Raw genomic sequence first — 23310 nt, 5'->3', positions numbered from 1 at the left:
AAATGTTTGAATTGCATATCTATAAGTTATATTATCTGACATTAACCCAGAATTTTCACTCACTAAAAAAAGCCTGTGATGGATTGCTTTGTGAACTATTGGGAGGACAAATAGTAATCATCAATGTGTGACATTGGGTTTTCTTTAAATTTTAAAACATTTAGAAAGTCATATGTAAATATAAATTACATTGGATAAATATATGTAGAAATATAATAGTAGTAGAGTTCAAATCAAAATAGTCACCCAATACTGCATGTTTTCAAGCAGCCATGAGCCACATGCAGCTATTGAATTTAAAAACATGATGAGTTCAAACTGAAATATATTGTAAGAGTAATAAATACAAATTACTGAAGATTTAATAACCAAAAATAGTATCATTTATTTTATATTGATTACATATTAAAATGATGTTCTATATGTTGAGTTAATAAAATGTATTATTAACATTAATTTTATCTATTTTTATATTTGAATGTGGCTACTACAAAAATTTAAATTGCACCTGTCATTCACATTGCATTTCAGTGGGCAGTGCAAAAGTAAAGTCCTTAATAATGGAATTTTACCAAGCTTAATGCATGTATGGGACTTCTACATCTATATTTACCATAAGCACAAGAAAATGAAAATTATGGATTTTGAGTGATTTCTTTATTTCAGTAGATCCTGTTTTCCCCATTTCAAAGTGAACATCTAATTTGGAATGGATTCCTCTGATGACATTCCCACAAACACTTTATATATGAATATGATTTCTAAAATACTGTCAGTGATGTTGAAAGCTTTTCTTCATTAAAAGATTTTCTAGACACACTCAACATCAGCTTTCTATTGCTTGCTTGAAAGAAAGTGCTTGAAATAGCTGAATATACAAAAACAAACAAAATGCAAATATGGGAAATAGAGAAGTTGTCTCAGTTATCAGGCAATGCTTTGTTCTAAGTAAAATTTAAAAAACTCTGTATAGGTAGTGATTGAATATCTAGAAGTAGGGGTCTTAATCTGTCTTAAAGTATAAGTTCCTTTCATTAAAAAAATTCTTGAAAAATTCTGAGCTTGCTTAAAAAAAGGTCAAGTTGGACCCAGACACATAAATTATTCACAGATATTAATATCCTTTTGTGTAAAACAGGACAAATGTAATAATGTATAAGGCTAAAATTTTAAAGCCTTTAAAGACTTTTTTCACTAAAGTTTGAATCTGTAAATAATTAAAAGTGAGACTTGTCTATGGAGATTCAAGTTCACAATAAAACTGTCCCTATGGCAAAGACCCTTTACATTTTGGAAGACAGAGCATTGCTTTTCTCTTTCTCTGTTGTTTCCTTTAATGACTGGCAATAAAACAGAAGGAAATACATATCAAAGCCCAAAGACACATCTGGAAATAATATTTTAAATAATCTTCTCATGGGTCCCTCAGAATGGAGCTTAAGTACCTTGTTGACCTATTCCCCTTACCTCTGGAAATGCTCTAGCTGAAATCAGAAGAATATGAACAGTGTTGCAATTTCCTTGGGGTTTGGGAAAAATAAATATACATTCCTTTCCTTTAAAATTCAGCAGTGATTACACCCATATTTATAACAGAACTACTTACAATAGACAAAGCTGGAAGCAACCATGTGTCCATTGACTGTTGACTGAATAAGAAAAATGGGACATACACATACAATGAAATATTATTCAATCTTTAAGAAGAAGGAAATCCTGCAATATGGGGCAACATGAATGATGTTTACGGACATGCAAATTAAATGATTTCACTTAAAGTAGCAAGAATAGGCAAATTCATAGAAACAAAATGTAGAAGTGTGATTGTCAGCCTTTGGTGGGTGAGGGGCTGAGGCTGTAAGGTTTCTGTCTGGTAGCATGAGTAAGGTCCAGATATTGTATGCAGACTATAAAAACTTCACATTATTGATCTGTACAAAGAGAAATGGTTAAATTGCAAGTTTTATGTGATTTTTATTTAACATGATTAATTTTAACTAAGAAGCCTAAGCCATGAGACAACTCTGCTAAGTCTTTACTCGGGAACTATATTACACAAATAAAGACCAAGATAGTAATAGAGGGATTTCCTTACTTCACTGACAAGAGGAACATCTAATGGTGAACCACCTGCAAGGTGCACAGCTCTGTGAGACTGAAACACTCCTGGAATCCCAGAGACAACAGATTACAATAGAGGAGACACTGAGGAAATTTACACCTACACCAGTGGAGAGAAATTCCTGGAAACTGTGGCCCACGATGGGAAACAAATCCAGCAGGGGTGTTGGTTTATCTAGGGACCTGGAGATGGCAGGATGGAAATGTGGAAGCACAAGCTTCCTGACCCTGCAATCCCATTCCTAGGTGTCTACCCAAAGAGAACAAAAAGATAATAATTCAAAGGGATCTGTGTGTTGCTAAGTTCATTGCAGCACTATTTACAAACCAAGTTATGGAAACTACCTAAGTGCCCACAAAGAGGTGAGTGATTTTCACAATGGATTGCTACTTAGCCGTAAGAAAAAAAGATGAAATCTTGCCATTTGCAGTAATGCGGATGGAATGGGAGGTGATTAAATAAGGCAAAATAAATGAGAAGGAGAAAGATAAATATTGGATAATTTAACTCATGTGAAATAGACAGGAATTAAGCAGAGGAAGAGACAAAAATAAGATAACGCATCCTAAAAATCTGACTGCAAAATAAAGGCTAGCAGGGGATGAGAGTAAAGGATTGGAAGCAAAGTGAAGAGAAGACCAAATAGATTAAGGTGGAGAGATTATGGGTGTTTAGGTGGTAGGTGTGGTGTGATGACATATCTGAAGTTGTATGAACCAACATCCCTATATCCCATATCATGTTGTAAATCATTCTTATGTCAATAATAAATGTGGTCTAAGAAAAAAAAAAACTCAGAAGTATTACCTTGGTTGGAGCAATGATATTTATGTTCAAAAATCCAGTTTGGCAAGGAAATTCATTATTAAGAGTAAGGACTGAATTTAGAGTGTAGGACCTTAGAAGCAGCTAGCCTCTTCATCATAGTATGTGCAGGGAAGGGAAGTAAGGTCTGGGAAGCCAAAATAACTTTGAGCTGAAACCACAATACTGTTTTCCTATGTATATATTGGTAGCCCAACAAACCTTCTCTAATAACATGTTAATATGAAATTGTCTTCAATGAATAACTAAGTTAGGTGTTATCCAAGTCTTATTTTTGTCAATTGATCTCTTACCCCCAAATTCTTCATCAAATGTGAACAAGAGTGAAATGTAGAAATGGTGAGGTCTCATTTAATACATGACTGCTCTGCATGTCTGTATTTCAGCAATTCAAAATGGTTTTGATCGTCACCACAAATATGAATTGCTACACTGAATCATTTCTTCAGAGAGCATCAAAATGATAAGATGCTCTATGATGAAGTTCATATGACTAGCATGTTTTAGGAGGCAAACATGTTAAAGACTTGTGATGAACCTTAATTATTTGTACTGAATATCTGCCTAAAGGGCTTGGTCAAAATACAAAGAAAAGATAAAGAGAACAAGTGTACATGATTAGAGCTTCTTCACCATTATTTAGAAATCTCAGGTGATGCATTCAGACTCTGGAGTGTCTATTTCATCTTTACTACACTCCCCATCTGGCCCTCCAGAAAGCCAGGCCACCTTCAGACAGTGTTTTTATAATTTCATTTCCTCTGTTGAGAACACAAACAATTCTCAAGATCCACAGCCAGTGCTCTCCACAGCACGCACATTCTTTCTCTAATCTAACTAAGTCGTGACTTCTGAGATCATGTTCAACGTGGCTTTTGCTTTTCATTTGATTCATTTCTTTAGCATATTGGCTGGCAGTTGTGATCATTTCTGACCATTTTCAAGTTTTGTCTTTCTGGCCCAATTTTTCTCCTATCATTTTACTGGAAGTTATCTTGGATGTAAATTTGGGGGTGGATAGTGGAATACTACATTCTAATAAAAACTATGGAGGCACGGACTTGAATTTCTTTGAAGCAAATTTATCAACAAAATTGATTCTCATCATTCAACATGTTTCTCCATGTTCAGCAAGAGTAGCTTATCTTGCCAAATTGGGCAATTTTTGGAGACTTGTCTTAATTATCTTCATCCATAATTAGCTAATGACCAGCAGACACACAAGAATGTATCCTGGGTGCACCTTTGCTCTATCTAATCTTCATTCATTTTACCCTAAGAGATTTTCCTTGTTAAAAGCCATGTGTTTGGGACAGATGGCTTGCAGGTGTTATCTCCATCTTTATCAATATTGAGGACATTTCTGTCGGGGGTGAGTTGACAGTAACAGAATCTTCAAGAGTACCTCTCCTACAGCCATCTGGCATTATTTTTCAGTTCAACCCCTGAGGTTTTGTGAGTGTCTCAACATAAAGAAAGTAATAAGTCTCTGGTCACTGTATTGACGATGTACATGTCCAGGATATTCCAACCGATTAATATGAGACAGGCGTCATCTTAAAACAGACTATTAACTCCTTAGTCAGAAGACTAAAAGATTAAGCTGAAAGCTCTATGTTTACAAGATAACATCCAAAACCAAAGCTTCTGAGTACAATCCTAGTCCTAGAACTCAGTAGCTGTGAAGATCTGAGGAAGCTATGAAGACTTTGGTCCCAGTTACCTTGTTTGTACAAGGGGAATAATCTTAACACCTAAATTGCAGAATGGCTGGAAGACTTACTTGGAACGTCATTGTAGGGTAAATGAAATAGGCTTTTACATCGCTGGCCTCTGTGGCTATCACCTGTGCCTTGAATGCAGAAGGTGCTTGGGAGCGTAGGCGTGCATACCAGATGGTAGACACTTGGGATATGGTGTGGGCAGGCCTAAGTGTGCACACCTAAGCCTAGAGGCTGAGGCTATAAGCATCACTCAGAGACAGAAGACGGCCAGCATGGAGGGCCTGCGAAAGGAATAGGGTGGCTATAAGAGGATTAGAACATCAGGGAACACAAAGAAAACGAGTAAAGATTGGCCAGAAGTTGGGAAGCCTGCCAGTCTCCTCATCCCCCTGGCGTTTCTGCCTCGCCAGTCTTTCCGGCCTGCTCTTGCCCCACAATTATTGGTGCAGAGAGAGCATTAAAGTCTGAAAAAGCCACTGAGGGATAAAGGAGAGTATGAGGCAGGCTCTGCCTGAATCAATAGAGAACCTGCCCTGTACTTGCTGGCACTACAGTAATATTCAAATATGAGTTACTATAATACCAATGAGGAGAACTTGTATTTGAACTCAGCAAGGTTGGATAATATATTTGAATTTAGCATTTCAATTGAGTTTTAGTTTCTGTTCATAGTGTATTGATTGTGAGTTACTAATATAACTAATAGAATTCTTGCAATAGAAAAGTAATTCTGTTGAAGACAGTCTTGTTCTGCCTTTTGTTAACAGGTACATACCCACTTCCTTAACAAAAGCATCTATATAGTGGCTTGGTAATACCTAACATGACACTAGTATCCAGCTTATTTTGGAAACCTCAGTCTTTTAAATAAAGCTTTCGTAATATTGTAGTTACAAAAACTTTTAACTCTAGTATTTTTGACTTTTGGGGAAATCTCTGTTTAAATTCTAAATTTTAGTTGTATCTTTCTCTCAAAAAGCCAGATGATTTTTTTTCTCAGCTTTTTTCCTAGTTGCTATTAATTTTGGTGTCATGGGTAGTTTTTTCATGGGTAGAAAGTGACTACCTTGATGAGGATGTGTAAACAAATACAGAATGAGGCATTCTGGGTGCTCAAAATTTTTCCTTTCTACATCCCTTCTTGGTACACAGCACCCCAGGGCAACACATTTGCCTTACACAATTTTGGTAAAAAAAAAAAAGGAGGGGGCATTTTTTTAAGTTGACTTAAGATTGAATCAATCTGAAGTCTGCTTTGGATGCCACAATTTACCACTTTTATTAGGATCTTGAGGACAGGGGGCTTTTCCTGCTTGTCAGTTAACTCAAATCGATGACTCACATTCTTACCTCACAACTAAGACTGTATGGCAGAAGCAAGGCTATTGATAACTGATTTCCTCCAGTTGGGTGAGATGAAGGTGTTTCTGTAGTCTTGACACCAGATGGCCCTAACGAACCTTTCAATTTTCTTTTAACATCCTCATCCATCATAGTTGGTTTATTCTATTTTAATTTAATTTATTTGAATCAGGAGGAATTTCCTAGTAACACCTTTAGTGACTAAGCACCAAACAGTTATTTAAGGAAAAGTCTTCCATACAAATGCATAGATTTTTTTCTGCCAAATTACAACTCCACTTGCGATATACTGTTTGGTTTATTGTCTTGTTCAGGTTTGCTTGGGGCTGACTAGGTTTTAGCATGAAAGACCAAGAAACTCTTGGTAGCCCAAGAAACTCTTCAGCCCTAGAGAAATGGTACAGTTGATCAGCTAACACAATTGAACAGTGTGATAAATTTAGAGTCATCTAACTTTCTTTGCAATCATTTACACAAAGATCTTTTTATAGATAGGAGTTCTGTATATGAACAATTTCAAATTTCTGAATAGTGATTGGGAGTGCAAGTCGTCCCCTACTCATTGGTAAGCTTTGGAGGATTTTGGGACCACTGTAAGTCTGTTTTTATGAATAAAAATTGGTTTTAATTTAAGTATCAGATCAGCTAAAAGTAAAATAATAAGTAATGCAATACAAAATATCAAATATAGTTGATCTCATAGTTGAATTGAGTGCTTTTATTTCTTTTCTAAATTATACTTCATGTGTTAAACAAAACAAAATGTTTTAAAATTAGGTTTTAAAAATTTGCAGCTGACTAAAGTTTGTTATTTTCACTGGAATTCATCCATAATACCTGACCATTAGTAATGGGTACACATAAAATTTACCTAGATCTTCTGTGTGGAACTACATTATGCCAAGAGAGAATACTCTGATCAGATTCTAAGAAATAAACTAGAAAAACCTGAGATTTATAAAGCAGGTCTGCCATGTGACAAGATGACAAGGTCAGTAGAAGAATAAATGAAACTCACAAACAAGATGGATAGAGGTAAAATAAAATTTGGAAGGACAAAAGGGGGCATTAGGATAACAGGTGCTAGAATTATTTTTATTGGACCAGAAAAATTTTCATTCATTTATTCATTTATTTACCTAAAAGTATTAATTGAATACCTCCCTTATGTCAGCATGAAATACACCAAAGTATTAATTATTATCAATAATCCAAAGTGATAAAAAAAAATCCATTACCCTTTTAGAGCTTGTATTCTAGTGTAGTAGTGACAACAAGTAGCCAATATAATAAGTACATAGTATTGTACAAAATTAAAAAATGCTGTGAAAAAAAAATAGAGTAGATTTAGCGGCTTTAAAAAAGCAAGGGTGGCCCTTCCTGGTGGCAGGTTAAAGCACAGCACAAAGGATCTTAAGCCACTTCCGCATGAGTTCGATCCCCGTCTGCCCCGGAGGAGATCCACGTGGCATGGCAGACCTCTCCTGACTCACCCGCTGCTCCCCTCAGCAATGTACTTGGTCCACCTGCCTGTTCTGCTCCCCACTCTGTCTCTGGTGAATCCTCTCACCCTCCAAATCTCTGGCCTGTACCCCGGTTCTGTAAGAATAAATAAATAGATAAATGAATGAATGAATGAATGAATGAATGAATGAATGAATGAATAAATAAATAAATAAATAAATAAATAAATAAATAAATAAATAAATAAAAGCAAGGGTAGAAGAAGGATTAAATGCAGAGTAGTGAAAGATTCAACAAGTAAAAGTTCTTAGATGGGACCAAACCTCACCTAGAGAAAGAGTGAAGCAAAACAATAGCTTTGTAAAAATGCATTGTGATTCAGGATGTCATTTGACATCTGAATTGTAGCTTTCTTGGGACAAAAGAAAGACAATGAGTTAAGGGCAACTGGAAACTGGTCCAACTTGGGTCTCCTTCCCTTCAAACTTGATTCCTATTTGCCTTTACTATAAATTAGATGAACGATGAGCAAGGCAGTGGTACTAATAGTTTTCAGAATATTATTGTAGGGAACTACAAAAAGATAATTTTGTATAGAGAAGGATCACCTACCAAATTTATTCTCCTGTAATGTAAAATAAATTGTAACCTATTAGGGCTTTTGTAATGGAACAAACAGATAGGAGAGACTTCTGTTTTCATCCTGACTTTTTTTTCCAAATGCTGCTGAGAAATAGTTTTTTTATTTTAGTTATGATTGACTTTGCTGAATATGTGAATACATTTGTGTGTGGTATAAGTGAAAGACAGAAACAAAAAGACTTTACACTGCATAGTTACATGAAGTTTAAGTCAATAATAACAAGAAAGCCCTTGGGAGTGGAGGGGGTTTGGGTAGGGGGTTTCACATTGTTGGTAACCCAGCATTCTATAATGTATTTAACATTTCTTCTTTTAAAATTCAATCTGAGATGAGTAAAACTCACTTCTCAAAAGCAGCACAGAAAGGCTATGTATCAATGCGATGAATGAAGGCAGAGATGAATGCAATAATGACTTCAGACCCTCATGCTTTATGAAAATTTAGTCATATATTCACTATTGCTCTTTATTAAGAAAACTAAGCCTCCCAGAGGAGAAACATTATATAAATTGTGCTGTTTAAAAATTGCTGTGTTCATTATGAGGAGCTTAATTATGGTCATCATTTACTCCCAAAAATCAAAGTCTTGTCAAAGAATTCATAATAATGAATGTTTCTCATTAAAAATTAATGAACAAGTGGCTTATTCTGAAGGTATAAAGTCTGTAAAATACAATTTTCTTTTCTTGTTTAAAAGAATTAATACTCATGCAAATTAGGTCCAAATTACTACAGTTTAGGTGGTTACTTAGTTCTACAGATTATGGATTTGTTTATTATCGTACAAACCAATTATATTTGTCGGAATCGGCTAGATTATGCTATGATAAACAAACCTTGAAATCTCAGTGGTTTAATAAAACTAAGTGTCCTTTCTTGCTCAGGCAAAATGCAGTGTAAGTGAGAGGCACCCTCGGAGCACTCTCCTCTCTGTAGTGACTCAGCTAACGGCTACTTCCTCCTTCTACCTCCCCCATTTCAACCTGTAGGAGCATCCAGGAACAAAAGAGGAGACCTTGCAGTAGCAACTTAATGCCCCAGCCTGAAGCAACACACATTACTTCCTCCTCACAGCTCCGTGCCACGTGATTTTGACTAACACATCTGGACGATGTGGAGAAAGCAAAAGAATTTTCAGTGAATCATAATGTGCCTGCCACAACAATAACAAAACCAAAAGAAAAGGTTGATAAAGGCCTGTTACCTACGGGGTAGGATTGCTATGAATTTTTAGCATAACCTTGGGAGGCTATAGGCGGACCGAACACTGCAAAACACTATCAGAAACTATTCTGTATCATGAAAACAATAAGTAATGCGTGAATCCATAAGGTAGTGAGGGATATAATTGTATCCCTGTGATCGGACAGATACTATAATTGCTCCCACTGCAAGAGGGATTGAACCATCAGTGCAAACGACATTTGGTAAATCCATCTCTCAAAGGAAAATGGAAGGAGTTACTTCCTTGAGTGTGGGGTTATAAATGGCACAGTCAAAACCCCTCACTACAGATGAATGTACTATTCTGCTAGTTTGAGGAATGTTTTCGTAGCCAGATTAATATGAAAGATGGTGCTTTGACCGAAAATGCCTTTCTGAAGTCTTGTTTTGAGAATACACGGAATTTAACTTTACTTTCTTCTTCATCCCTAGGTTAAAATAGCAAATAAATGAAGAACTGAGTTAATGAAATGCATATTTTAACAGTATTTATCTGTCATTGATTGGCTGAGGCCACTTCCAGTAAAACATGGAATAGTTAATACAAGTGTTGGCCATCTCCTAACGGAGGTGACCTCAAGGTTATATAATTGTAGCCATAATTTATTTAGCTGAAAATGAATGTGTTCTCAATTAGGCTGGTAGGCATTATAATAACACAAGTGGGATTTATACTTGCTTATATCTTGGCTGCAAGGGTTTAGTTATTGAATTTGTTTTCCTATATTTACTCCTTCAATTCATACTCCCTCCCAGTAAAGATCAGGAGGCTTGTTCTTGCTGATTAATAGGTGTCCGATCTTAATGTTTCAGATATTGGTCTGATCTTGCCAGAGGCAGTAGGGAGGCAGACACAGCACAGCTGCTGGAAGACAGCATGTCTAGGGGGATTCTACTCTAGGGAACCGTTTCTTTCCCCAATACAGATACATCAGCATCTTAAATTTGTCCCATAAATTGGTGCTAACTATGAAAATAGACCACTGCAGGGCACTTCAGGATTTTTGCAGGATCTGTCTTGCTGGCACTTATATTTTGTACACACACATCCGTTTCTGATGCTGTAAGGTAGAAAACTGGTTATCTCTAATGTTCTCCTCTCAGATTTGAACTTCTGATTTTATTTGTTGAGAACAAATTGGAAAACTGAAAAATCTTTACCATTCCTTGGTAAGATAAGGTAACGAAATTTGAAAAGAAACTTTAAAGCAATTTAAAAAGACATTTAGAATTTTTCAGTCTTTACACACACACACTATGTGTGTAACTAATAATTCTGTATGAACATAAATAATAATTGTTATGATCATACTCACTAGTTTACAAGCTTGTTGGAGATGAGAGGTTGCTCGACCCTGGCAGCTAGCAGACTGCCCTGGGAGCCCAAGATCAGCCAGTAGAAGTCTCTGTGAGACTCTCAAAAGTGAAATCTTTATGCCATTTTTTAGAGTCTGCAGCTTTCTCAGGATGAGTATAGCCAGCATGCAGAAATGTGTATTTCTGTCCAAACATTTTAATCATTGAAAAAAAAGAAATCTGGTACTGGTTATACTTGTGTTCCAGATTAGCATCACTTAACAGCATATTTTCTGTTTAGGTCAGTGAGGTTGTGGGCCTAATCTTTCTCCTGATGGCGAGGAGGTTGTTCTCCTCATGGCACTCCTCCTCCTATATAAAACACAACCCTGTGCAGCCTTCCTTCTCCAGGGAAATGGCACTAGTACCCCCCTGTCTGCTCAGGGGCCACCTGCTCTCCTAGGCAGGGGCTTTCACCAGCACCCACTCATGGGCCTTAAGGAAAAATAGGGGGATTTTTTTTTTGATCACTTATGTAATAGATCCAAGCCTGTGATTAAATCTGTGGAACTACTGGAGATTAAAACTGTCACCAAAAGAAGGAAGGTTTGTCAATGTGTTCTCCAAACAAAGAGTCCTCACTGCCAACTCGTTTTTTTTTTTTTTAATATTTCCCTCAGTTTTTTTTTTTTTTTAAAGATTTATTTATTTGTGCATATACAGAACTGGGGTACAGGCCAGAGGCTCAGGGGCGGCGAGATGATTCACCAGAGACAGAGTGGGGAGCAGAACAGGCAGATGGACGAAGTACACTGCTGAGGGGAGCAGCGGGCGGGTCAGGAGAGGTCTGCCACGCCATGTGGTCACCTCCGGGGCAGGCGGGAATCAAACTCATGCGGAAGTGGCTTTAGCTTCTCAATGCTGTGCTTTAACCCGCTGCGCCACCAGGGAGGGTCGCCAACTCGTTTTCGTTTGATGTACTTTGGAGGCTTTGCACCCCAAAGAAGCAGTTTCTTCAAGTCTATACCAGCACATGGGGGAAGATATAAGGATTTTGTATTCAAAGTCTGCATAACAGTGTCTCAATTATTATGATACTTCAAGTCCCAGGTAGCGCTGTCCAGTAGAAAGAAAATTGGACCGGGTATTTGGAGGCCTGTACTCCACTTTCAGTTCCTCTTTTCATTCTCTGTGTAATGTCAAGTTACTTAACTTCTCTGATCCTGTTTAATTCTTGGCAGAGTCAGGACAATAATAAGAACAAAGGAAGACAAGCTTTTGATGTTGAAAAGTCTTACTTCTCATGATTGTCCCAAAGCATAAGGTAATGTATATTATCTTCCTGAATTTTATTCAAATTTTTTTTAATTATTATTTTTTATGCATACAGAAGCAGGTTACAAGCCAGAGGTGCAGGGGCGGCGAGATGATTCACCAGAGACAGAGTGAGGAACAGAACAGGCAGATCGACGATGTACACTGCTGAGGGGAGCAGCGGGTGGGTCAGGAGAGGTCTACCACGCCATGTGGGTCACCTCTGGGGTGGGGATCAAACTCGCGCTGAAGCAGCTGCAGCTAGCAAGCACTGCATCCTTACCTGTTGCGCCATCAGGGAGGTCCTCAACTATTTTTGAATTCTCTCCCCCTCTTTAATTTCTCATTGATCTGATCAACAGGAAGGGTACGAATACTTTTTTCTAAATTTGGTGATGGCATTAGATAGCTAAAATGAAGCCTTGAGGGTTTTAGTGCATATCAGAGATTATTTTTGGCCATAAAGCCCCTATTTTTCCTATGAACATAAAGATATCCAGATCAGATGGACAGCGCAGGTCCTAGTTGGTCAGATTGTGTATTATTTGGTGACAAAGCAGTAAGCTATGTTTTCTTAATTATCGAACTATGGAAGAAGGAGATCATTTTCACCAACTTAAATAAGAGACCAGAAGCATAATATGGTTAACTTCTCTAACATCCCTGCATTCATCACTCATTCATGTGTGTTCATGAAGACACCCTTGTATGTCCAACTGATGATACAATGAAACTCAGATTGTCTTTCCTGATCTCAGGAGGATCATTCTATAATCTGGAGAAAACATCTTCAAATGTATGCTTCCGGTGCTAATGAATAAAGTGGACACTGGATTGAATTTCAAGCATTAAGAGAACCCCAACTAGGAGATTTCCTATGCTCAAAATGGCGACGGGAGTGTTGGGCAAAAATGTCCCAAAATAGAACTAATATAGGAGGTAAGAGCAATAAACAACAAAAATAGCTTGACAGTAGATGAGAGGAGGAAGAGGACAGCTTAGATACCAGGAATAAAAAGAACAAAGGAAGATAAGATTTTGGGAAGAAGTCAGAAGACTTTGCCACACTTCATGCTAGGAAGCTTCCTGTAGTTGCGTGAGTTTTCATGCTAATCACAGATGAGAGAGAAGATGCGGATCCCTTATTCTCTGAAGCTGCTATGATCTTCATTGATATAGATGAAGGAAAAATTGTTTTTAACTTATTCCAATCCAGCCTTCTCAGTTTTGATTAGGCTCTTCATGATAGTTTTCCAGAATGTTCCTCCTTTCCTAATTTTCTCCTTCTTACCCTCTGTTACAGGACTTCTTTGCTAGAGCAGGGTACTGACTTTTGTTCCAACATCTCCCTTTGCCCACAAACCAGGTCATCTTCTCAGGTCATCCAGTGACATTCTATGTCTGTGTAAGAGACTGCTAAGGCCAAGGCCAGCATTCTCCCTGCTTCCTTACCATCTTTTCTAATTTTCTACAATAAGTGTTGTTTAGCAAAGGTAAGAGATTTCTAAAAATGTTACTTGTAAATGATTCGATTCCTTAGATAGATCTTTGGTAAGTATATTTTTGTATTGTGGTCAGTGGGTCTTAAATGGATCAATCTGCAGAAATTTTCTGATTTAGCCTTTTAGAAAAATTATTTGTCGAGGAAACTTGGAGGAGGCACATGGAACAGGGAAACATGTGAAGAAGAACCAGCATTTGCTTCTTGGCCTTGGACTTGCCTCAGGAACTTAATGGACATGGAAAGAGACACTTGAAAGAGACAGAGATGTGAGTGAGAGACCCACAGGGAGACTGACAATGGCAGGCTTTATCTTGACTTGCGCTTTCCTTTTACTCCTTTCTTTCCAGAGTTGCCTGGCCCTGCTGCCCCTTTCTTACGGGTCCCCACCAGAAGGTGATTTAGACTTGGAGCAAGCTGTCAGGTCTCAGAGATCCCACTTTGGGCCAACCCCGTTTGGCTGGGGGGATGGATAACTTTGGGTGTTTTATTAGGAAACTATTTTAACTATATTTTTTCTCTTCTCCCAGGAAAAAACTGTCAGGAAATATATGTCATATATATGAATATGTATATGGTGCCCATGAAAACATAGAAACATGAATACCTATAATGTTATCAGTGACATCTCCAAGAGATAAGAAAAATAAAATAATATGGAATTTTATTTTAACATATATTTGCTTATATCAGTAAGTCTAATATTAATAATGATATTTACAGAGATAATATTTTTTCATTTACATTCCAAGCTTTATGGACAACCTGCACAATATAATTCAAGACTTATTTTTCAGTCTGTGTATATACGTGTGTATGTTTAAAATACTGGAAAAACATATACCAAAATTTAAATAGTGATTTTCTGTCAGGTGAGGTTATAGACATTGAAATTTTTGTTTTGTTTTCTGATTTTTTTTCTCAGTATCTTTAATACTGACCTGTTAATATTACATGAGAAACATTAAAAATATACGATAGAATGAACTGTGTGTCCATACAACCACTACATTGTAAGTGCTGGTAGATAAGCTCTACCACAAACATATTCAACTACGTGCAAAACGTTTTTAAGACGTATACATTGACAATAAAAGTTTTAAGGAGCAAAGGGCTACGAGACAAAGGGAAAAAGGAGTAACAATACTAGTGAGACCAAATGTCTGTCTTTATAATGATCTCAAATAATCCTTTCCTCTCTTAGACAGAGGTCCTAGGAAAAGGACAGAATGTGAAGAGTTTTTCCTTAACCTTATTTCCTTTGACCAGACCATCAAAAGCATTGTGAGAACACACCTGAAAGCTGCATGAGTGTTTGTTAATTGATATAATTATATAAAATAGGTTCTGGAGAAGTTACCAGAAAGTGACATCTATGTGTACATGTTGTGTGAAGTATTTTTAAAGATGAAAATGGTTTTAATTGATGTGGTAAGAGAAACAAATTATTAGTTAGATTTATCAAGATTAAGAGGAGAGAATATCCTAACTCTAGTCTACAACCAATTTTGGAAAGAGATTTTTGTGTGCCCTGAGTGTGTACACATAGAATTATTACTATAATCTACAGCAATGGCTTGTTCCAGCTTCCCTGGTGATAACATAGACTGAGTTATGTAATCTAATAACTTTATAAAGATCTTTATCATGAAACTGAATGTGTCCGGTGGTTTTTATATGGCTTAGACCTCTTATAGATTGTTTTCTTTGACACAATTTCTTATAGCCTTATAAAGCTTCTCATATGTTTAACCTGTACATGTGAAACTCACAAGATGAAAACCCAATACTGCCAAGATTACAATTCCAGTAAGGAAAATCACATGTTCCCATCGACCTTAAAGACAGAACATAACTTTACTTTTCTCTAATGAAATATTAGTAATGCTAAATGTACACTATGACCCAAGCATATTTGAGGTACATTTAAAAGCTATTCAAGGATGACGCTGAAAATATGCAGGGACTTGAATGGTTCTAAGTGTTTATGAAGGGCTGGCCGTTTCATCACAGAACACTGACTTTATGTCTCAGAGGCACACATCTCTCTTGCCTTTGAGAAAATGAGTTGTAGGCTGTTGTAAGGAAAGAGTTTTCATTCTGTATCTACTGGCACTAGCAGACAAAGATCTGATCCCAAGAGAAAAATAACTACTACTCCCTAGAAGACACTGCATTGCCTTCTCTGAGCCATGTCTGAATTATAAGAACTCCACAGAGTAGTTTGGTTGGAATGACAGTGTCACCAGCTATTTCAGTACATTTTTAATAAAAATTCTTCCACCTTGATCAATTCATGCTCTTCAATTTAAAGCTGAGATTAATTCTCCAAGACACATTATGGTGCAGTATTAACACTTGAAATCATCTTATAACTGCTTGCTTTCATATTTGGCATAACTATTGTACCACCTTAGAAACTGCTTCTATTGACCTTTAGATTAAAAATATGTTGGATTATCATGATTGACACTTTTAAAATGACTCATTCTTGCCAAACACAGCATAACAACTTTCTAACATTGCCTTTTCTTTACAACAGCCTCTACTTTCATTATATGAAATATGGCTGGATTCTACACCACCTCTCATTGCCTAACATGATTTTTTTTTTCAGAGTTCAAGAAGATTTACATTTGGAGCTAAATGTTTCAGTGATTGCTCTGTTGGGTTTCATTATACCAGTGTAGTTAATCAAAGCAAGTCTGGCCTTGCTACCATGATTCATTGTATGGTTTTTTGAACTTAATCATTTACACAGAATGAATATACACATTATCACCAGGGCTGGATTTCTTTAACAGCCTGCATTACACGCCACTGTAATGCCTTTGTCAACTGCTAGTACCCAAGAACTCCACAGTTGCTAGGGTTTTTGTTAAGATATTTCAATGATGGGCTTTTGATTAGAAAAAGTCAAATAGGAACCCTGTAGGTGGAGCAACAGAGACATCAGAGGAAATGTGGGTTGTCTTCCCTTATCTCCAAGTTGGACTAACTAGGCATCCTTTCATTTATACATGATGTTATTGTTGTTTTTTCCTAGCGTGTGGTCTTCACTAGCATAATTAGCAAGCAACCTTTCTTCACTCTCATTCCTAATCCCATCATAAATTACTAGTTGCTGGTATCTGGGTACTCTTTGGCAGAGCTCAGATTTTAAGTATAGCCTAAGGGAATTACTAGGATTTTTGCTTTTAAACTGAAGATGCTAATTGTCTAAGTATTAACATGTGAATTAGGCCTTGGTTCACAGCCTGCAGTGGTGCTCTTCTACAACACCATATTTTTCCACAGAAAAAGCAGATTCACACCCAATAAGGCCAGGTAGATCACAGGCTAATGGAAGCCAATTGCTGTTTCTCAGGAATTTTATGAGCTGCTTGTCAAGTACACCATTATTAAAATTTTTCATTAAATAAATTATATATTTTTAAAATAATAAATGCTCAAAACGTATCAGTTCCTAGCTATTTTACCACATTGTATTATTATCTGTGCTCTCAAGATTGTTCATGTCAGTCATGCCTGCATGGTGGAAATACCTTATGATATAATGGGGCACTGCTGTGCAGCTCTGCCCACTTCTATTGTACATTCAGTAACTTCACATGGGTGGCCCCAAATCAGCCAAGAGAGAACACTGCATCAGGGAGGTCACAGAGGCTACAAAGCAGGACTTGATTTGTTGTTTTGCCTCCTCTGTATGTATAAAGGAATTATTATTTCATTTCAAGTACCAGAAAATGAAGTCTCAGAAAATTCAGTAAATGATTTGGTCATAGGATTCCTCTAGATTTTTTTCCCCTCCAAAATTCATTCTCAAGAGTCTTGTGTTTTTTGCCTCCTTTTTTTTTTTTTTTTTACCTGCCACTGTACCTATACATTCATCAAGATGACTAGTAGTATTAACTCTGTTTGGTTCATGCATGCATTGTGTTCCTAAGGTGAGGTTCAAGTACGATACAGTTAAGTTTGCACTGTTTGTTTTATTTTTTTTTTTTCCCAGAGAGCCTGTTGTAATTTCCCAGCACATCACTACCCAGAATTGAAGGCTTATTTAAACAAAACTAGCCCCAGAATGAATGAACTCTGCAGTAGCAGTCAGGTCACATGGCTTTCCCATCCTCACTGCCTGTCTTCCACGCCATCTCCTAATCCCAGTAAACACTGAGAGGTATTTTCCTGTAAATAACAATTTTTATTTCTGTTTATTAAATTATGCTGATTACTAGATTGAACAAATTGTCAAGCCACTCACTGCCCTCCTTCAACATTTTTCAAGCCTCAGCATTACCATCAATTTTGTTTTCTGGCATCATCCAACATGCTACAACTTGTGAGAAACATAAAGACAACAGTAAAACAGTGAGAAAACATGGGAGTTAGTTAGACAGACAAGAAGGGGCCCCAGCACAAGCCCGAGGCACAGCAGGCTTGGAAAGAACCAGGTGTTGGGCAATATGAGCCCATGTTGTCTCTGCTCATTCTGATTTGCTTTCCAAGCATAATCCAAGCTCTCAAAGGAAAATGCAAGGTAATTTTAAACAAATACTACCGATTGGCATAGGATTAAGGAAATGAGAGGTAGCTGAGAGAAAGAGGCTACAAGCCTGATAAAATTATACTAGGCCCACCCATTGCTGTTTTAGAATTCCTAGTCATTTTTTAGTTTACTTATAAAAGAAGTACAGATCTAATGTGTCTGGTAAACCCATCATAAATTGACAATATCTTACATAGAACTACCCTAAGTCAGGGGTCTTCTGTACTAAGTTGTGTGTGTGTGTGTGTGTGTGTGTGTGTTCTTATCAGTTTTTCATATTCAGATTTTGTGTGAGAGTCAGGATGAAATGTAAACATGGCTTATTAAAGAAATTTCTCTAAGGGAATATTTTATTCCTTCCCCCCCAAAAATTCAATAAATGGTGATCCAAAGTCTGACCTCTACACATTTCAGTCTTTCTCTTCATCATTACCAAATGTAGCAAGAATTATGTTCAGCTTCAAGACTAATCCTGGAAGTCATGGCCTTCCCACAACTTTATCTTGCATAAAGATTATTTCTTCAAAACTATTAGTCACAGTGAATACTTTCCTCATTGTGTACCTCATCAACATCCATGCCTGTTTTGATAACTTCTGATGGAAAGAAACTGACAAGTTTCTGCCTCACTCCTGACTCAAAGAGATCCTCCAGATAGCTCATAATGGAAATTGTCTGCTGTGTTGCAATTAGATACAAATCATACGTTAGCTTCCAAAAAATTTGGTTCCCAAATACAAAAAAAAAATTTATAAAAGTAAAACTATGCAAAAGTGATATGAGAGGGAAAAGGAAACTGAATTCACTTAACCATAAAACCTTAAAATTAACTAAAAATAGCTAATCAGAACACTGCTATCCATCATGGAGGTTCTCTTTTTATTCTCTTTTATTAAAAATGCATTACAGCACTTGTTTTTCCCTATACCTTTTCCTCCTGCTATGGATAAAATGAAGTGGAGATTGAGAAACAGATTGTTCAAAAGCACTTGCCCATGTGCTATTATTATATTCTGCCAACTTTGGTCAAGTCATGTTAACTCATCCGATGTCATACGTTTTGTGAAAAGGGAAAAATAAGACTGTCTTAGTGTGGTTAGGCTATAACAAAATGCCATAAGCTAGGTGACTTACAAACAATGGAAATTTATTTCCCACTGTTGTGGAGGCTGAAAGTCCAAGATCAGTGCAGTGCAGCTCAATGCAAGGGCCTGATTCCTACTTACAGGTGCCATCTTTTGCTGTGTCCTTAGAAGGTATGAGAGTGGCTTTTCATTCATCAAGACTCCACCCTCCTGACCTAATCACTTCCCAAAGACTGTTCCCAACACCATCATATTTGGAGTGAGGTTTTGACATATATATATATATGACCAAACAGAGACATTCCTCTATAGCAAATGTTTCATTGGGAAAGTCCCCTAGAGTTGCTGAAGATGAGAATTCTGGCTTTAATGTCCACAAGTACTTAGAGGCTTGCTCTGGGAGATTCTAGTGCATTGCTGGTGTGGTAACAGGGGGATAAAAATGTCAGTTTGAAGGAGAGGCACAGCTGCAGTGAGACAATTTCTCAGCACATAGCAGAATTCTGGCCTCTTGAATCTCCAAAATACTTAAATTCACTGAATACAGTTGAAGAAGACTATGTGCATGTATATTTATATATTGATCTACATGCTGGGGCTTCAAGTGTGATTCATTATGTACCATTTCCTTTACCCTAATCCATCTGCTAAGGTTTTCTTCTGTTGTACAGAAGGATTTGAAAAAGAAAGAGACTTTGAGAAGAGAGTAACAGCATGACATAGTTAGAACCACCTGCACTGAGAAAGATTCAAGATGGTATTTGTCAAATATTGGAAGATGTGTGTCTGCTAGCTGAGGGATAATGGGATGTTTTTAGAGACTGTTTTAAAGTTCTATGGCCAAGAAAAAAAAAAAGCTGCATTTGCTTCTCATAACAGTGGTTATCATTTCTCTTGTGAAATGTTTATCTACTGGTGATCTCACTATGGCTTCCTTTGGATTGTCTTCTTGTTTTATTTTCTCTCACTAGAAAAAGCAAACATCTTGGTTCCTGTCTCTTTCTATTATAAGTACCAAGCATGCGCAAAGTTAAAACAAAAGCTACACGTTTCCAAGGAACTGAGTAAGTACAGTTTAAGTGGGTCCTAGTGGGAATACCACATTGTGGGCATTTGGTAACAAACACTCGCTGATTCTTTAAAAAAGCGGAGAAACAGGAGGGAGGGGAAAGAGAAAATAAACTTAAAGGTACAGCTCTTTGGGTGGAAGTGAATAAGACACTCAACTCAACTTAGAGCTGATCAACTATGGTTTATGTATACCTAATATCAAATTTCATCTGAAAGCAGATGATAGCCAGCCAGAGTTTAGTAAAATTAGGACTCCTAATTTTAGCTATAAAGTTTTACATACATGATGTTTTTTCTATTGGTTTATTATTCACACATATTAGAAGCTATGATTGCTTTTTTGGTTTGACCCTTTATTTGTAGCTGCCTATTTTCTTTTATATATTGATTCCATCACAACAGTAATATAATATTCCCATTTTGTTAAAGATTTGGATAGTGAAAATGAGTATCCAAAATAATGTCTAAGACCACCATAAGGAAGTTGGTGGCATTATTTGTTCTTTCTACTTTGCCTTTAGCATCATTGTATAATCATTTTTACATGAGGTGTATATCGTTCATTTATATATAAATTTCATAGATTATACAAATGTTCTGTCTTCTCACAAATTTAAATTTTCATTATTCTCTGTTTATAATTAAGTTAAAAAATTAAATGTAATATGTATGTATTATTTCTGAATGGGTTATAATTTATTTAAAGTAAGTTATGTCCTATCTATCAACTGAATGTTGATAGATTTTGTTTCAAAAACTGGGGTCCAAAAGTAAATGGATTGGAAACATCTGGCTGGGAAAGTGAACAATGTATCATCTTCCCTATACTATTTTGTACTATTCTGTACTGTGAAGCTCCAGGAGAGGAGCTTAGTGGGCCCATTTCTCAAACTTAATTAAACCTGGGACCACTTCCACAAAGGAGCCGGTGCAACATTGGTTTGCCCAGAGCGCCCTATGAAAACAGTGGTTTAACCATATCCTTATTGTTGCATAGCTAAACTGTAAGAATTTTTTCACTAATAAAGAATCACCTATAAGCAGGTTTTCCTCTTTAGAATTATTTCCTGAGGATAAATTCCCAAAAGTTAAGACTACGAAAAAATGTGTATATTTTTTAAAGCCTTTGTACTTATTGACACATTTGCTTTTCAGTTGCTTCTCTAATGTATGAGATAAGCTTTTGGCAAATAGGACATCATGCCATAGAAATGATTATGAGACTAGACACTCACTGCTGCTCTTGGATTAAATATAGCTAAAAAAAAAAAGCAATACATAATCAGCTTTATATTTCCATAGCATACTACAAACACTTTCTGTTAGTCTGATGATATATATGACCTGTAAGAATTACTGATATTATGAGGTGCAAAGTGACCTACTTATTTCTAACTATCATACACTCAGATTTTAGACTAAGAATATTTTCTGTTGTTCATAAAGAAGATGAAGAATGTGGTGTTGTGTTTGGGGATACATAGAAGGTTGCAAAGACATGGTGGTGAATGAAGGAATACATAAGTGAGTACCCACAAAATGTTTCTTTCTGAGGTAATGTGTCTTTCACCCTTTACCTCTCAAGATGGAGCTCTTAGCTGATGCCCTAAATCATAAGACCTAAATATGGCTGCCTGAAAGTGGTTGAGTTACTTTAAAATGCTTATCAAAAGAATAATGGCAGCTGCAGATCTTTGAAGCTATTAGTCGTTTGTTGGCTATCCTGCCATCTTCAGCAAATCTTAGACTTAGTTTCAGTTTCTTTATATATAAAATAGAGTTAATAAAACCCATTTGTGCAAGCACTTTGAAAAGCTAATAGTGCGTTGAAAATGATGGGAAGAGCACAAGAGACTGTGGTGATGGTACACAGGTGAAATGGTGGTGAGAATGTTACAGGGAAATGATACATTGTGCAAAAATGAGTAATGATGTAATATGTGTGTGTGTGTGTGTATTACATAGAGGTTAGGAACTAGTGGGATGAACTATTCAAGATGATGAAAGAAAAAGATTCAACTAAAAATTCTTTGTCTGACAAAAAATATCATACAAAACTGAGGGAGAAACCTAAAGCATCTCCAGATAAAGAAAAACTAACAATTCATCACTGATAGAGCTAGTAGACCCACAAAAATCAAAATGGGCACTTTTCATTGGAAAGAAAAAAGACTAGATTGTAAGTTGTAAATATAAATATAAAAGATCTATTTTTGTTTATAAAAAAGAAAATATGAAAATGATGTAAAAATAAGCTGTTATAAAAGAAAAGAAAATATGAAAATATGAGACACACACACACACACACATATATATATATATATATATATATTAATACTGCTGTAGTACCCAAACCAAACAGTGAGAACTCTGGAAAACAGCATGTTAGGAGTTTGTAGATTAAAGAGCAAAATTAATGGAACGCTTAAGCATTCATTTTCCTTCAGGTGTCTGGCCTAAAGACAACACCCCTATTTTCCCTAAAAGAACAAAAGTCTTCCTTGTTGTTGGAGTTTCCAGATTGTTCAGAAGTTACTAGGAGTAGCAAACCTCAGAGTAATTTGTAGATAAAGATACATTGTTGACAACTGGGATTATATGGTATCTCTTTTATCCTAGATTTTTTTATACCAGTTTTATTGGATTTTAATCAGACATGATCTTGTGAAATGCTTTGAAACCTGATTAAAAAGCAACATGAATAAAGGTGAAGGAGAAATAACAGCAGTGTTGCAGCCAAGTAATAAATTAATGAAAATACAGTGGCAATTATATGTAATTAGAGTAGACACTTGACATTCATGAAGGATACAGTCTGAGACCTTTGGAATTCCCAAATTCATGAATTCAGAAATATTAGTACAGGCATTCCTCTTGAATGTCAGACATTTCTTGGGTCTCCCTGATGGCACAGGGGTTAAGTCTCAGAGCTATCCAGCTATCAGCAGCCACAGCAGCATGAGTTCAATCCCTGGCCAAGGAGCTAACCCACATGGCACAGCAGACCTCTCTTATCTTGCCTGCTGCTCCCCTCAGCAATGTTTTTAGTTGATCTGCCTATTCTGCTCCCCACTCTGTCTCTGGTGAATCTGCTCACCTTCCCATACCAATGGCTTACACCCCAGCTCTTCTA

This window comes from Condylura cristata, unplaced genomic scaffold, assembly GCF_000260355.1.
Source record: "Condylura cristata isolate star-nosed mole 26May11 unplaced genomic scaffold, ConCri1.0 scaffold00006, whole genome shotgun sequence".
Lineage (NCBI taxonomy): Eukaryota > Metazoa > Chordata > Mammalia > Eulipotyphla > Talpidae > Condylura > Condylura cristata.
Note: the sequence above shows the minus strand (reverse complement) of the source record.